We start from the raw sequence: 13,609 nt of genomic DNA, 5'->3' as shown, positions 1-13,609 counted from the left end.
CCGCAGCCTCCCAAAGTGCTGGGATTACAGGCGTGAGCCACTGCACCCCAGCCTTTACATCTGTTTTCTAAGAAAAGAAGCCGTATGTTTCCAAGAGCAAACTGACTTGGTACCCTCAATAACGGAGTCCTGCTAAGGGGACTTCTAGGGAAAGGAGAGTCCTCTTCATCCTGTAAGGAGTGGAAAAGTGAGAGGCACGCAAAAGGCTAGATGCTGCACCATGGGGACATGCATACTCACCTGCTTTGTGTTTTTAATAAGTGTTTTTATTTTGAAATAACTTTAAACTTACAGAAAAAGCGCAAAGGTAGTACATGGAGTTTGCCAGTGTTCCCTGTTGTTAATATTCTTACATTTCCACAATATATTCATCAAAACTAAGAAACCAGCATTTCCACAATATATTCATCAAAACTAAGAAACCAGCATTGATTGGCTACAATTAGCTTTTTTTTCCTTCAGATTTCACCAGTTTTTCCAATGTCCGTTTTCTGTTCCAGGATCCAGTTCACGGTTCACTTTGCAAAAAAGCCTTGTGTCTTCTTAGGTTTCTCTGGTCTGTAACAGTTTCTTAGACTTTCCTTGCTCTTTATGTCCTTGAGAGTTTTGGGACACCCTGGTCAGATATTTTGTAGCGCACCCCTCAGTTTGGGCTTGTCTGATGTTTATCTCATGATTAGACTGACGCTATGGGTTTTGGAGAAAAAATATAACAGAAGTGAAGTGCTTTCCTCTCCACAGCCAATGAGGCTACATGCTGTCAACATGACTTACCTCTCACAATGTGAACTGGGTCCCCTAGCCAAGGTAGTGTCTGCCAGTTTCTCCACCATGGAACAGAGCAGGATTTTTCAAATGTCTCCCTTTCCAAACCTTATTGGGGAAAGAAACAACAATAGCTTCTATGTTCGTCCAACTCCCTGGCCGTGATTACTTGTCCAGGGGTGACAAGCGTTTGTCCAAGTTCCCCCATGACCAGGCTAGAAATCTGATCAACCTCACACAGAACCTAAAGTGGTCCCACTCCATCAGGAATTGTATAACAACAGAAGGTAGCCCTGGTCCAAGAGAAAACTGCAGTCCTTGGACTGATGTCCTCAAAGAAAGCCTATACCGTTGACCCTTGAACAACATGGGTTTCAACTGTGTGGTTCCATTTATATGTGGAATTTTCTTCAACCAAACACAGATTGAAAATAAGAGTATTCACAGGATGTGAAGCCTGCATATACAAAGGGCCAACTTTTTTGTATATGGAGGTTCCATAGGGCCAACGGAGGGACTTGAGTATATGTGGATTTGGGTATACTCCAGGATCCTGGAATCAATCCTTGAGTATACCAAGGGACAACTGTAGTTGCAAGAAAAAAAAATATGTATATTTACATTTGTATTAGTCCGTTTTGACACTGCTATAAAGAATTTCCCTAAGACTAGGTAATTTATAAAGGAAAGAGGTTTAATTGACTCACAGTTCCGCATGGCTGGAGAGGCCTCAGGAAACTTATGATCATGGCAAAAAGGGAAGCAGTCACCTTCTTCACAAGGTGGCAGGAGACAGAAGAACAAAGGAGGAACTTCCAAACACTTATAAAACCATCAGATCTTGTGAGAACTCACTCACTATCACAAGAACAGCACGGAGTAAGCGCCCCCATGATCCAATCACCTTCCTCCCTTGACACATGGGGATTACGGGTACCTTCTTTGACACGTGGAAATTACAATTTGAGATAAGATGTAGGTGGGGACACAGAGCCAAACCATATCAACAATCACGACTATTATGTTGCTCTGAGAACATGAATCTTCTCTAGCCTTAGTAAATGTCAGTTGAATTAAAGTGGGTGTATCCAGTTCCTTCTACTCTCTTGCTGTGCCTCTCCCCTCTTTATTTCCCTCTCTTTTGCTTTTTGTTCCCTGTCTTGGTCCTTTAAGTGGTTATCACAGAATACAGTGTAATTTTTAATTATTATGCTTCTTAAAAAGAGTTCTCTCTCTGCTCTCCTTCATTTACAAAACAGAAAGTTGGGAGAGTTTCACTTCCTTCTCCAAAAGAAATGGCTAGGATTGCTCTACGCATATGTGATTACTGGTGTTTGTTTTCTGGAACCGGCAGTGGGAACACACTTTCTAATATGTGATCTGGTGAGTGACAGAGTATTTGACACCAGGGTTGTTGGGTCACCACATCCAAACCTTACTCCAGTAGCGAACGGGACATTAGAATTAACTTCCTGCTGCTTCTGAGTTTATCTTGGGAGGAAATTTCAAGTGTTGTCGCTTAAAATTGGAGATGACTTCAGTTCTCATCTAGTCCAACTACCTTGGCTCTACAGATGGGGAAATCTAAAACCTGTTGATAAGACAAGGCTTGTACAAGGTCACTTAGCAAGTGCGTGGCTGTGGAACAAGAGCCCAGCAGTTTGGATTCTCACTCTAGTGATCTTTATACTAAATCAGGGTTGATTATTTCATGAAGAAAACAACTACCTTTCCCCACACAGCTGTTTATAAGTAAATTAGGGCATAAAAAATCCCACACAGGCCCTTTTCCTGTACAAACTGTGCTACGAACACTTTCTAATTTAATCAAAATGCATCTCAGAGTTTAACCAAACTAAACAAAACCCAGGTTGGAATCAGCACCACTTTGAACATCATACCCAGACCCTGGCTCCACCTACCCCTTACATAGCCCAAGCCCAGGTTAAGGCACTCAGACACAAGCCTGGACTCCATAAGATAAACCTTACACTTTGGGGTTATTGCTCAGTAATGTGACTGTTCTTGATGTGGGAATCCGAATGACTTGGCTGCAGAGATTTTATAGGCCTGGGAATGAAGGGGCTGCCAGCCGCTGACTTCGCTCCACATCAAGCAGCCCACCAAGGTGTTGGAACTAGGAGCAGGGTCGGCAGCAAAGGTGGCCTCTCAGGGACATTACACAGGTTCTGGAAGGCCTTCAGGAAACTGAAGCTAAGGGGTTCTCCTGCCAGTCTCCAGATATCCAGCACATCTGTCTGTCTGTCCTATCAGCTTTTCTGCTAGTTCCTGTACTCATCCAAATATGACGGAAGAGCAGGAATCTAGGAAAGACCCAGAGAAAAGTAATAAAGCCTGAGAATGGCTCTGGCCAGCTGTGTGGACAGTCACACTCGAGCATGTGGCAAGCCTGGAGCAGAACATGCAGGACAAGGACTGAGGCTCTGCTCCAGACACCCTATGCTGGGAGGTGTCTGCGGCCACCACTGAGTTATATGCTGTCACTACACAGCATAAGAAACAACAAAGATACCAATGTCATTGTCAATAACTCAGAATACATTCCACCCACATCACCAGTTGGGTTTGGCTGGCTTATCCTCTTAAGAGATTGCCCAGAGTCACTCATTGAAGATGCCATTCAGGTATTGCTATGGTAGAAACTCCAATGCAGGTGGACCCAGCTGACCATGTGAGGCCAACCTCAGTGTCCAGGCAAGGATTCCTTGACGTTGAGTCTGGCAGACCCCCTGTGTAATTTGTACTCTAGGTCCCAACAGATAGCAAAGTCACCTTAGATGGCAACAGCATCTAAGGGATATCAAACAAATTGTTATTTTAAAACCTAGGCGGCCAGGCACAATGGCTCACGCCTGTAATACCAGCACTTTGGGAGGTGGAGGTGGGCGGATCATGAGGTCAGGAGTTCGAGACCAGCCTGGCCAACATGGTGAAACCCCATCTCTACTAAAAATACAAAAATTAGCCAGGCATGGTGGTGGGCGCCTGTAATCCCAGCTACTCGGGAGGCAGAGGCAGGAGAATCGCTTGAACCCACAAGGCGGAGGTTGCAGTGAGCCAACAATGCACCATTATACTGTAGCCTGGGTGACAGAGTGAGACTCCATCACACACACACACACACAAAAAAAAAAACCTAGGCTCTCAAACAAAAGCCCAAAGGCTTTCCATTGCCATTACAAATTTCATATACACTCATTAGTAAAACTCTCTACAGTCTTAACTCAACCCATTTTTTCATATGCTGGAGACCCGCTTGCTCCCCAGCATATACACTGTACTACAGCCCCATCAGACTTTCTTCCTAGTCCTTTTACCAGGAATTCTCTTCCTCCATCAAAGCCATCTCCCTTTGCCTTTTGCTGAGCTCTTATTCATCCTCCAAACCCATCAAAACTTCCTCCAAGAAGTCTTTTTCATCATCTCTGGACCATCTTCTCTGCAAAACACCCAAAGAATTTCTTTTGTATCTATTTTATGGTTCTGATGCTCGTAAACATCAAATTGTATTAGCATCAGCAATTTCCCTAAATAGGAACTAAGCTCCTGCTTCCAGCCATATATATAGAAAGCAAAACAGAAAGACCTGAGTCCTCAAGACCCTAGGGATAAAAGACTTTCACACTCTCTTCTATTCACACAATTATAATTCAGCTTCATTTTTTTGTCTTAATAAAAAGCATTTGCAATATTGCTAATGTTCCTCTGGGCCTGTAAACATTTTTACTCCAAACACGTCAGCTGCAAAATGTTGGAGCCCCACTCAGAGAAAGAACAAGAAATCCAGATTCGCTTGTAGCCAACAGCCAGGGTGGGAGCTGAGACCCCACTCTGAGCACGCCGCCCAGCACCTGGGTGGGCATGTGGAATCCAATACAGGCAGACCCAAACTAGTAAAATGAGAGGGGGAAGAGAGGATGTTTTTGTTCTTTAAAAAAAGGGCCCCCAATGTTATATATAAAGCCCCATGAAATATTTCACAGCTCACATCAAGAAGCGGAAAGCACCTTGATATTCAGACCCTTGACTGCTGCCAGGGTCCAAAGCAGTCCCTCAGCCTCAACTTCACGCTTGCCAGAGGACAAAGCCAACTAGACCATGTGAAATCCGGATGCCTTCGCCACCTCTTAGCTGCCTAGGGGGACAATTAAATTAAAAATATAATGACTTTACACCAGAAGGAAGTTTATCCAAACCACCCATGAAAAGTAGATTTCTGATTTCATAGTCACACCTCTGTACTGCTTGGTTAAAGACCAAACCATTGTGAAACGTAGAGAAGAATGATGAGCAAGTCGTGAATGTGGGTTTCTGTTTCCCAGCAATCTTTCTCAGACTTTAGAAATGCCTACGGTTCCTGGAGATATGAGTGTCTAAGTATAACGAGAATATGTTTGGATTTCACACATCCTTATTTTACAGCAGAAATCCTTGATAAGTGAGGAAGTCCCGTGAAAGCTGAAAAATCATTGGCTTTGACAATAGACCTATAAATAGAAGGCACAGGAATCATGAATATGCTAATGGATTTTCCCTGCTATGGCCTTGCGGTATTGAGGTTTTAGCCCTAACATGTACATCAATTGGTGCCAAGTTTAATCATCCTGCAATCTTCAGCAGGAATCCCTGCTTTACATGAAACAAGCAGTATGAATCACAGATGTTAGGGGAGGGCCCAGGATTTCTGAATAAGAAAACTGTCTCCCTGCAGAGTTTTGATGATTTAGTACTTGGGTAAATGTTCTCTCTAAAATGGACCAGTAATTGGGTGGTTCAAAGCTTATGAGTGCAATAGAACTTTAAATATTTTCTAGCTTAACACATTACATAAGGATAAATCAGCCAACAGACATTTATGGATCCATGGAGCATCTATAATAAATGGGTCTTAACTTTACTGGAATGTAAGCCCTATGAGGGCAAGGATGTATCCACCATGGAGTGCATAAAAGAGTGATGGGCACATGGTAGGTGTTGATACTTATCTATTGGATGAATTGGGTGGTTGATTCATTAATTAATTAAACTGTATTACTGAAGGAGAATATCATTTCAGGGGGTCCCCAGCTGTCCTAGGAAATATGACACCAACTAAACACATGGAACTTGCTATAAAGAAAGGCAGCAGAGGGAAGACTGACCTGTTTCCAGTACAGTAACCCTGCTGAAGGAGCAATAGTGGGCAGTCAAGTTACCCCTCACTCATTCACTCAACACTCACCAACCTAGTTCTTACCGTGCTCCCAGCTCCAGGTCAAGGCAGAACTATAGACATGGCCAGAACACCACTGTCAGAAATAGCATCTTTAACCCATCAATCCAACCCATCCATGACAGGCTCTGAATGCCTGTCCAGCCTAGATGGGGGGTAAGGGTGGGGGATGCCCACAGAGAAGTTCAGGGCCCAGCCATCTCGTGGGAGCTGGACTTCCAGCCAATGTACAATATGGGCACATGTGTCCCTTTGACTTCAGCTCTTCCTCAGGTCCATGTGTTTTGCCCCAGGGATGTGCAAAAATCTGAAGAGAGATCACAGATGTTGTGCAGGAACAGAATGTGTGTGTAGCAAAGCAAACGAAGGCAGCTTGGAAAGCTGGCGAGGACCAAGTCACAAAGGACCTTGGATGCAGAAAGAAGAAAACAAGCAAGAATTTTAAAGTTATAAGGAACTTTGGGCAGAGTGGTTAAGGAGACAGACTTTGGATCAAATTGACTTGGGTTAGAATCCAAGTTTTGCAGATTAGCAATCATGGTATGCTGAACAAGTTAAACTCATTCGATCTCAGTTTCTTTGTCTGTAAAACAGAAGCAATGCTATGAATGCCTTGTAGAGTCATTACCTCTTCCTAGTAAGCTTCCAATAAACTGTAGCTGGTTTACAAATGGTGTGTGGGATCAGGTAGCTGAAAGTACATACATAGCCTGTTCTTGTCTCCCCACCACACACACACCTACTTCAGTTCACGGTAGGCCCTCTGCCTGAATTACAGGTCCCCTTGTCTGCTGCAATCAGTTCACCTCCTGATGCTGTCTGCTCTAGGAAGCCTTCCTTGGTTAGCTCAGCAGGGTGTGATCTCCCCTGTCTCAGAACCCATAATGCTACATTTCTACATCTCTGGCAGGCTGTGATGTAATTCTGCCTTGTACCATAGAAATCTGTGTTCTCTTTAAATCTGCTCCATCAGACAAAACATCTTTGAGAGCTACCATCCTTTACGCTTTCATAGGCCCCACGGTGACTCATAGATATCCTGCTTTGATGCATGTCTATTTGATTGAGTCCAGATCTCCACGAGTTTTGCAGGTGAGGAAACTGAACTCAAGATCTTCCAGCCCATCGGGGTAGAATGGAGGCCTTTGGCCTCAGGCTCCCATGCCTAAGCTCTGTTTCAGAACCATCAGAGAGACATTTCATTTGAACATGGAATGGAGCAGTCCTGCAGATCAAGCTCAGCCCTCAGAAGGAGCAGAGGCAGTGGGAAAGGCTGAAGGCTCCACTGCAGTACGGAGGCAGCAATGCCAAACTCCCAGTTGGTAACAGAGTGTTGGCCTTGACTGTGTTCCTGCCTCTAGAAACAAGACCCAGCCTTCAATGCAACGCTGATAACATCTCACCTTAAGGCAGCACAGGCAGGCCTGACTAAGGCTTCCACTCTTCAAGGGCCAGCCAGCAGCATCCAGAAGTGCATGGAACAACCCAGGCTGCATCCTCCCTCCTCCATGTTCCTTCAAGAGTCCCTTCCTCCTTGCTACTTCAACCCACCTGCTCCAGCCTGGCCAAAGGGATGCTTCTGAAACATGGATCCAACCACCTTACTTCTCTGGCTGCAAACCCCTGCCCCACCCCATCCCACTGGATTGTTCATGGAACTGAGTTGAAACAGTGTGAGGATAGATTATGGGGTCTCCATGTATGGCCAGGTGGAATCACTCTGTCTCTATGCACCCAGGCCTACTTGACTCCCAATCTATGTCTCCCTGGAAGCTCCATCCATGCAACTGTTCATCCGTACATCTGTGCATTCAACTCGCATTTACTGGAAAGGGAATCTTACAAGAATGAAAGGACTGGGGAAATTAAGGGGTGATACTATTTGAGCTAAGTTCTAGCCCTGGCTCTATGTTAACCCACCATGAGTTGTTACATGCCCTAAGCCCTGGTTTAGTGGGTCCCTTTCTTCAGTCACACCAAGTGTCCTGTTTGAAATGGGTGCAGGGACCTCAATCTCTCTCTCTTCCTCTGAAGGTCCTGAGGAAAAGGATCAGCCAGATTCTGAAGTGGCCCTGCTCTGACCACCTGGTTTCTGCAATCCTAAATGACCTGGATGCTGGTCAGAAGCTCAGCTCCATAAAGAACACAGTTTTACAGCAGAGCAGGGAGCCATTGACTGGGCCCCTCCTGACCCACAGAGCTTCCCCAACTGGCATGAATAAAATCACTCCAGCACTTGTACAAAAGCCGAAGAGTCCAAAACAGCATAATGGGTGCTATGATGGAAGGGAAGAAGGTTCCGGGGGAGGGACAAGGGAGAGGAGTTAGGAATAGGAGCAATAAGGTGTGGCCAGGATAGAGGTCCTGCAGTCCTGGAACAGGGAATCCAGGTCAGAGAAAGGGAGGTGGTGGAGCCAGTCTCAGATGAGTTCATGGGGAGGCAATGCTGGGGCTGGCCTTTGAATGACAAAGATGACAGCGACTGTTTATTGTGTATCTACTGGGCACTGGGCAATATAAATGCGTTATCTCTCCTCCTTACTAAAACCCTGGAAGATAGGAAGTATAAATTCTATTTTACTGATAAGGAAATTCAGGTTGAGATAAGTTCTCTGGTTGTCTGGTCTGTTAATATCAAACATAGGATTTGAACCCAAATGCATCTCATTCCAGAGCCCACGCTCCTTCACTACATAGGATCTGGATAGGGAAGGCGTGCAGAGGGCAGCCCAAAGATGGGCTCCCTGCAGAGCAAAAGCCTGGAGGCAAGACCAGGGAATAGCCATTGGTATAAAGGAGGTTGTTCATGGACCGAGGACAGAAGCTTGTCTCTATCCTGGGAAAAAGGCACACTGCCTCACTCAGGCCTAGAGAAAGCCTGGTGGCTTGCTCCTCCTCAAACCCCAGTCGCTGTCCCAGGTTGTTTACCTCCAGTGCTTATGGAAATATAAGTGCTCTCACCTGACTCGGGGGACTGCAAGGAACCAGGCAGGAGCACACTCTGTGAACCTTCTGCCCATGCAGCAGCATGCCTCCAGGGGACAACCAGCCCCCAGGGTTCCTGGCAGCTCATCTAGACATTTCCTTTTGATGCTATGCAAATGGCTGAGCCTGCCGCTGCCATCAGGGCCACCACTCCATGCTGGGAGTTTTCATGAAACAGATTCCAAACCTGCCCTTAGGCAGACATGGCCACCCCCAGATCCCAGCTCCACCAGGAGATCCCAGCTGCAGGGCACTGGAAATGGGCAAGTGAGCACTCACAGCTGAAATCCACCTCTGGAGTACAGTTCTTCCCAGAACCACAGCACCCCCTGCCCATGACAGGCCTCTCGAAGGCCATGCTAACACCTGCCCACTTCTAGAAGCTGCATGCCAGAGAGGCTAACGTCCCCAGTTAACCCACAAAGACCCACACCCTGAGCCAAGCCACCAGCTAATTAAAACACTCTGCGAGTGACTTCCACGCAGATGGAAAAGAACTGAAACAACACAGAACAAAGGAAAGGAGAGACTTCTATTTGGGTCCTGGCTGTCACTATACCAGCCATGTGACCTCCGGCAAGCCACTTATTCTCTGATCTTTTCTTCCTTATCTAATAGTAGTAACATCCAACATTTATTTTTTTAAATTTGTAGATCACAATGTACTTTTACATAAACTATTTTATTGAAGGTAATCCTTACAAAACCTTGCGAGATAAGAACTATTTATCCCGTTTTGCAGATGAGGAGCACCAGGGTCAGAGAGGTCAACCTCCATATTCAAAGCCACACAGCCAGTAAGTCTGGCCTGGAACCAGATCCCCTAATAGCCTGCCCTCCCTGCTGCGTCCACCTCCCACAGCCTACTTGGGAAGACCCTCCCTTGTGAAGGCTGCCCAGACATCTTGTCAACCATCAAGGCATTCTCCCTCTCATCACTTCAATGTCTGGCTTTCTGCATCCTGATTTTCTACAGTCTGGAATCCTTGGGACATCTAGAAGGCTCTCCTGCAGGTACATTCACTGTTCACCATTCAAGCCCCCAAAATAGAACATTCTCTTCCACCCGACCTCTGCTAGACCAAATGCCACCACCAACAGGTCCCCAAAGACAAAAAGTGGGAGAAAAACTTCTGGGTTGGCTGTAGGAATGTACGGTTAAAGTAGGACAGGAAAGTTGAGAGTTTGATCTAGAAATAGGACCCTATATAGAAAAAAAGAAAGGAGGGGCATGATCCTATCAGCAACTGCCCAAGTTGGCCACAGCTGACAATACTGACATAGGAACACATTCTCTGATGTCCTGGGAGAGGGTGATAGGACCATCCAGCTGCTGTTGCACGCGCCAGGGACCACACCTGGCTCTGCAGCCCTCTGGGCATGCTGCCCGCTGGGTCTCGTGGGCAGTGCTGACTCACAGAGGCCAGACCAAGGGGACAGCCTGGCCCGGCTCTCAGCACGTCTGACTCACCGTCTCCTCCTGAGCCACTGTACGACATTCTTTCTCCAAGAAACAACATCCATCTTTTTTTTTTTTTAACTGGCAGAAGAGCTTTTTCATGTTCTTGGGACTGTAAACCAAGCATCGAATTTTCCGCAACTTTTTCTAGTAAGTGTGCCTTGTAGGAAAGTTAAAAACAAGTCCATTTTTGGGCCTAAACATTGTTATAACTCCTGAGCTGCCTTAGTTTCTCCCAAGGTCGTTCACCTAGGGGACGCCAAAAGCAAGGATGTTTCAGAGATCATGGATCAAAGTAAGCACAAGATTAGGTAGTCAGTTTTGCTTGAATGAGTGTTTAATATTTAATAGAAATCCACATGTCAGGCACTGAATTTTCATTGTGGATGTATTTCTGTAGGCCCTACCATAAGCCTGCAGAGTCAGAATTGTCATCCCTGTTTTAAAGCTGTGGAAACTGAGGCTCAGAAAGGTTAAGCAACTTGTACAAAATTAAACATTGGAGCCAAGATTTAAGCTCAGGTCTATCTAATCCCAAAGCTTCTATGCCTTAACTAAACCATGCAGCTTCTTTCCTCTCAGCCCCCACGCATCCAGGCTGACAGCAGGTCATTCTCCTGCAATTCGTACATTCCTGGAGGTTACTGAGCATGCCAAAGAGTTTCTATGAAGAGAATCCCTTGGCCTCCATCTCTTTGGCCAAGCTGTCTGCTCCTACCATCCCTGCCCTTCCTGACTCCTGAGGCTAAAGACCCCTGGCTGCATCTCCTGGAAAAGTCAAAGAGTAAAAAATAACAGTTCCTATGGGTGCTACCCAGCCAGTCAAGCAATGTGTCCTCCTGGGAAGTTACTAACCTCTACCAGACTATACAAGAGCCCATCCTCAAAGCCCTACATGGACCTATAGAAGCAAACCCTGTACCTAAGGCCCCTGTAAGGCACAGGTGGTGCTTGGGAGTAAGTCTGCTCATTGCAGATGGCATGCTGATGAGCAGATGGCCAGGTGGGTACTGCCCATGTACAGAGAGCTCATGCTGGATGCTTTGTTTACCCCTTGGACCCACCCTCCACTGTTCTCTGGCCTGGAGTCCAACCTGGGGCTGGATGAATGGGCTGCCTTGCCCTTTGTCCTCCAGCTGGGTCTGGCCAGTGGAAAGTGCTGGCACTATAGCAGAGGGCAGGAGGTGAATAAGACCAGGCTACTTGCCCAGCTCCTCTCAGGCAGCCTCTCCTGAGCCCCATAGCTGCAAGTACAGGTACGGTGGCTGCAACTGTCCGCCCCTGCCACCCACTGCCCCCAGAGGGCTTCATCATCCCTTGCTCATGGCCCTTGCTCTTCTCACACTTTGAAAATAGCCCCCCCCTCCCCCCGCCATTAAACTCTCCAGGGTTACTTCCATCTGTTCCTGCCAGGTCCCCATCTCATTCAGAGTGGTTTAGTGCAAAGGCACCGCCTTGAGTAAAGGAAGTGTGGGGTAAGCCAAGGCTATTTTGATGGCTTTTCTTTGGCTTTTATCATCATCAAAATCAGGAAATTTTAGATGCTGTTCTTAGTGTATTTGCTGTGCATTTGAATTGTCGGCTACAATTCAGAAGTACCGGCACTTCTGTCAGCCACAGCTTCAATTCCCTGGCAGTAAATTCCTTAAGTAAAGAGAGAGGCCTTGGCCTCACAGCCTTCCCAGGATCCACGAGGTACCCACTCACACTTGGAATACTTTCCAGGTAACATCAGACTCAAAGCAACATTCTGCGCAAAGCATGTTTGTTGGATTTAAGAATAAAATTTTTATTGAGATCCATTATCTTCCCAGTCTCCATTAAAATTGACTTGATTTCAGTCTGTACAGATTTATTCCTAATGGAAGAGATAAGAAAAAGACCAAGACCCAATTCCTACCCTCAAGAAGTTCACAGATAAATGAATGCAATGTAACAGGAGCAATAAGAACACAAAAGCAACCCTCACACTGGCTGGAGGTACCAAGGAAGGCTTCACAGAGGAGGTGGCATCCAAGATGATGTCTGAAGGATGGCAAGGAGCTCAGCATGTGAATAAGATGAATGAGGGCATTCCAGGTGGTGGGCACAGCATATGTAAAGGTATGAAGGCATGAAAGGGTATACGGTGTCCCGGGGGCCAGAAGTAAAACATTATGACAAGAACTTGGAGCATGTTTTGGGGACTGATAGTCATCAGACTGGAGAATCAGGCCAAGGCCCTGCAGCCATGCTTAGAATTCAGAAGGAAGAACAAAACACTTGTAAAGTATAAATGATTGTCAGCCAAGAACCGTGTGTAAGGCTTTCTTAGCGACATTTCAAAATGGCCTTCTTATAAAATGATATTTCAAAATGGCCTTCTTAACGACAAAGGAAAATCTGATCAATTCATTTCTGGGTTAAAATTTATGCTCCAGAAAAATGTGACCTAAAGAGTAAGAAAATTAAGGTTACATATTTCGAAGAGGTTTAAGTAATAGATATTGTTGAGTACACATATTCTGTAAATTAGCGTGTATCTGTGCCAACAGGTTGGAAATAGCTCTTAAAAGTGGAGATTGGATGCATGGCGGGATGGATGGGTAGGAGATGAATATATGCGTGCATGGATGGATGGGTAGATGGATAATTAAAGGAAGGAGGGAAGGAGGAAAGGAAGGAAAAGGAATGAAAGAACACAGTGAACGAATTCAGAGGTAAATGACTGAGAGATGGATGAAAAACAAATGGATGCTCCCAAAGCATTCATCACTCCCCGCCGTTAAGCCTCCTTCTAACCCAGTGAATGAGCTCTGCCTATTGCCACAGAAACAAAATAATTTAGAAATGGCCAACTGAATTAGAAGCCAAGTTCAAAACTCCCAGAGCATTGAGAACACACAGTGAAGACCCCTGCACAATCCCACAGATAACTGGAGAGAGGCCCGGTATACCCATCCTTGCCTCTCCCTGGCCCTGCTCCCCTGGACAATGTGAGCATCACATGTGGGGATCCTGCAAGAGAACAGTGCCCTGGGGAACATCTCAGACTGTAAATTCCAAGGAACATTACAACCAATTGAAGGAAACTGTTGCAATTTTGTGAGCCACAAATGGCTCCAAGGAAAGTCTGGGTCAGTTTTCAGACCTGGCAATAACTTCCTTCATGGCAGAAGGATGGTGGC

General features: G+C 45.9%; 1 long non-coding RNA gene across 2 annotated transcripts in view; it reads right to left on the bottom strand.

Annotated features, from left to right (window-relative positions):
- Positions 1 to 252: 252 nt before the first annotated feature.
- Positions 253 to 13,609, bottom strand: part of LOC129057749 (uncharacterized) — a 40,731-nt gene continuing 27,374 nt past the window's right edge. Inside the window, exons 1-5 of one of the 2 annotated variants that reach the window (XR_008522497.1) lie at positions 3,338 to 3,845; positions 2,757 to 3,089; positions 1,473 to 2,356; positions 775 to 873; positions 253 to 687 (exon numbers count right to left, since the gene is read on the bottom strand). This is a non-coding gene — a long non-coding RNA (uncharacterized LOC129057749). Of the gene's footprint in view, positions 688 to 774; positions 874 to 1,472; positions 2,357 to 2,756; positions 3,090 to 3,337; positions 3,846 to 13,609 lie in introns of those variants that run through there. The other variant, XR_010136352.1, reaches the window with a different exon arrangement.

This window comes from Pongo abelii, chromosome 12 (genome assembly GCF_028885655.2).
Source record: "Pongo abelii isolate AG06213 chromosome 12, NHGRI_mPonAbe1-v2.0_pri, whole genome shotgun sequence".
NCBI lineage: Eukaryota > Metazoa > Chordata > Mammalia > Primates > Hominidae > Pongo > Pongo abelii.
The sequence above is the reverse complement of the archived record's forward strand: the minus strand, read 5'-3'. Positions and strand labels throughout refer to the sequence as shown.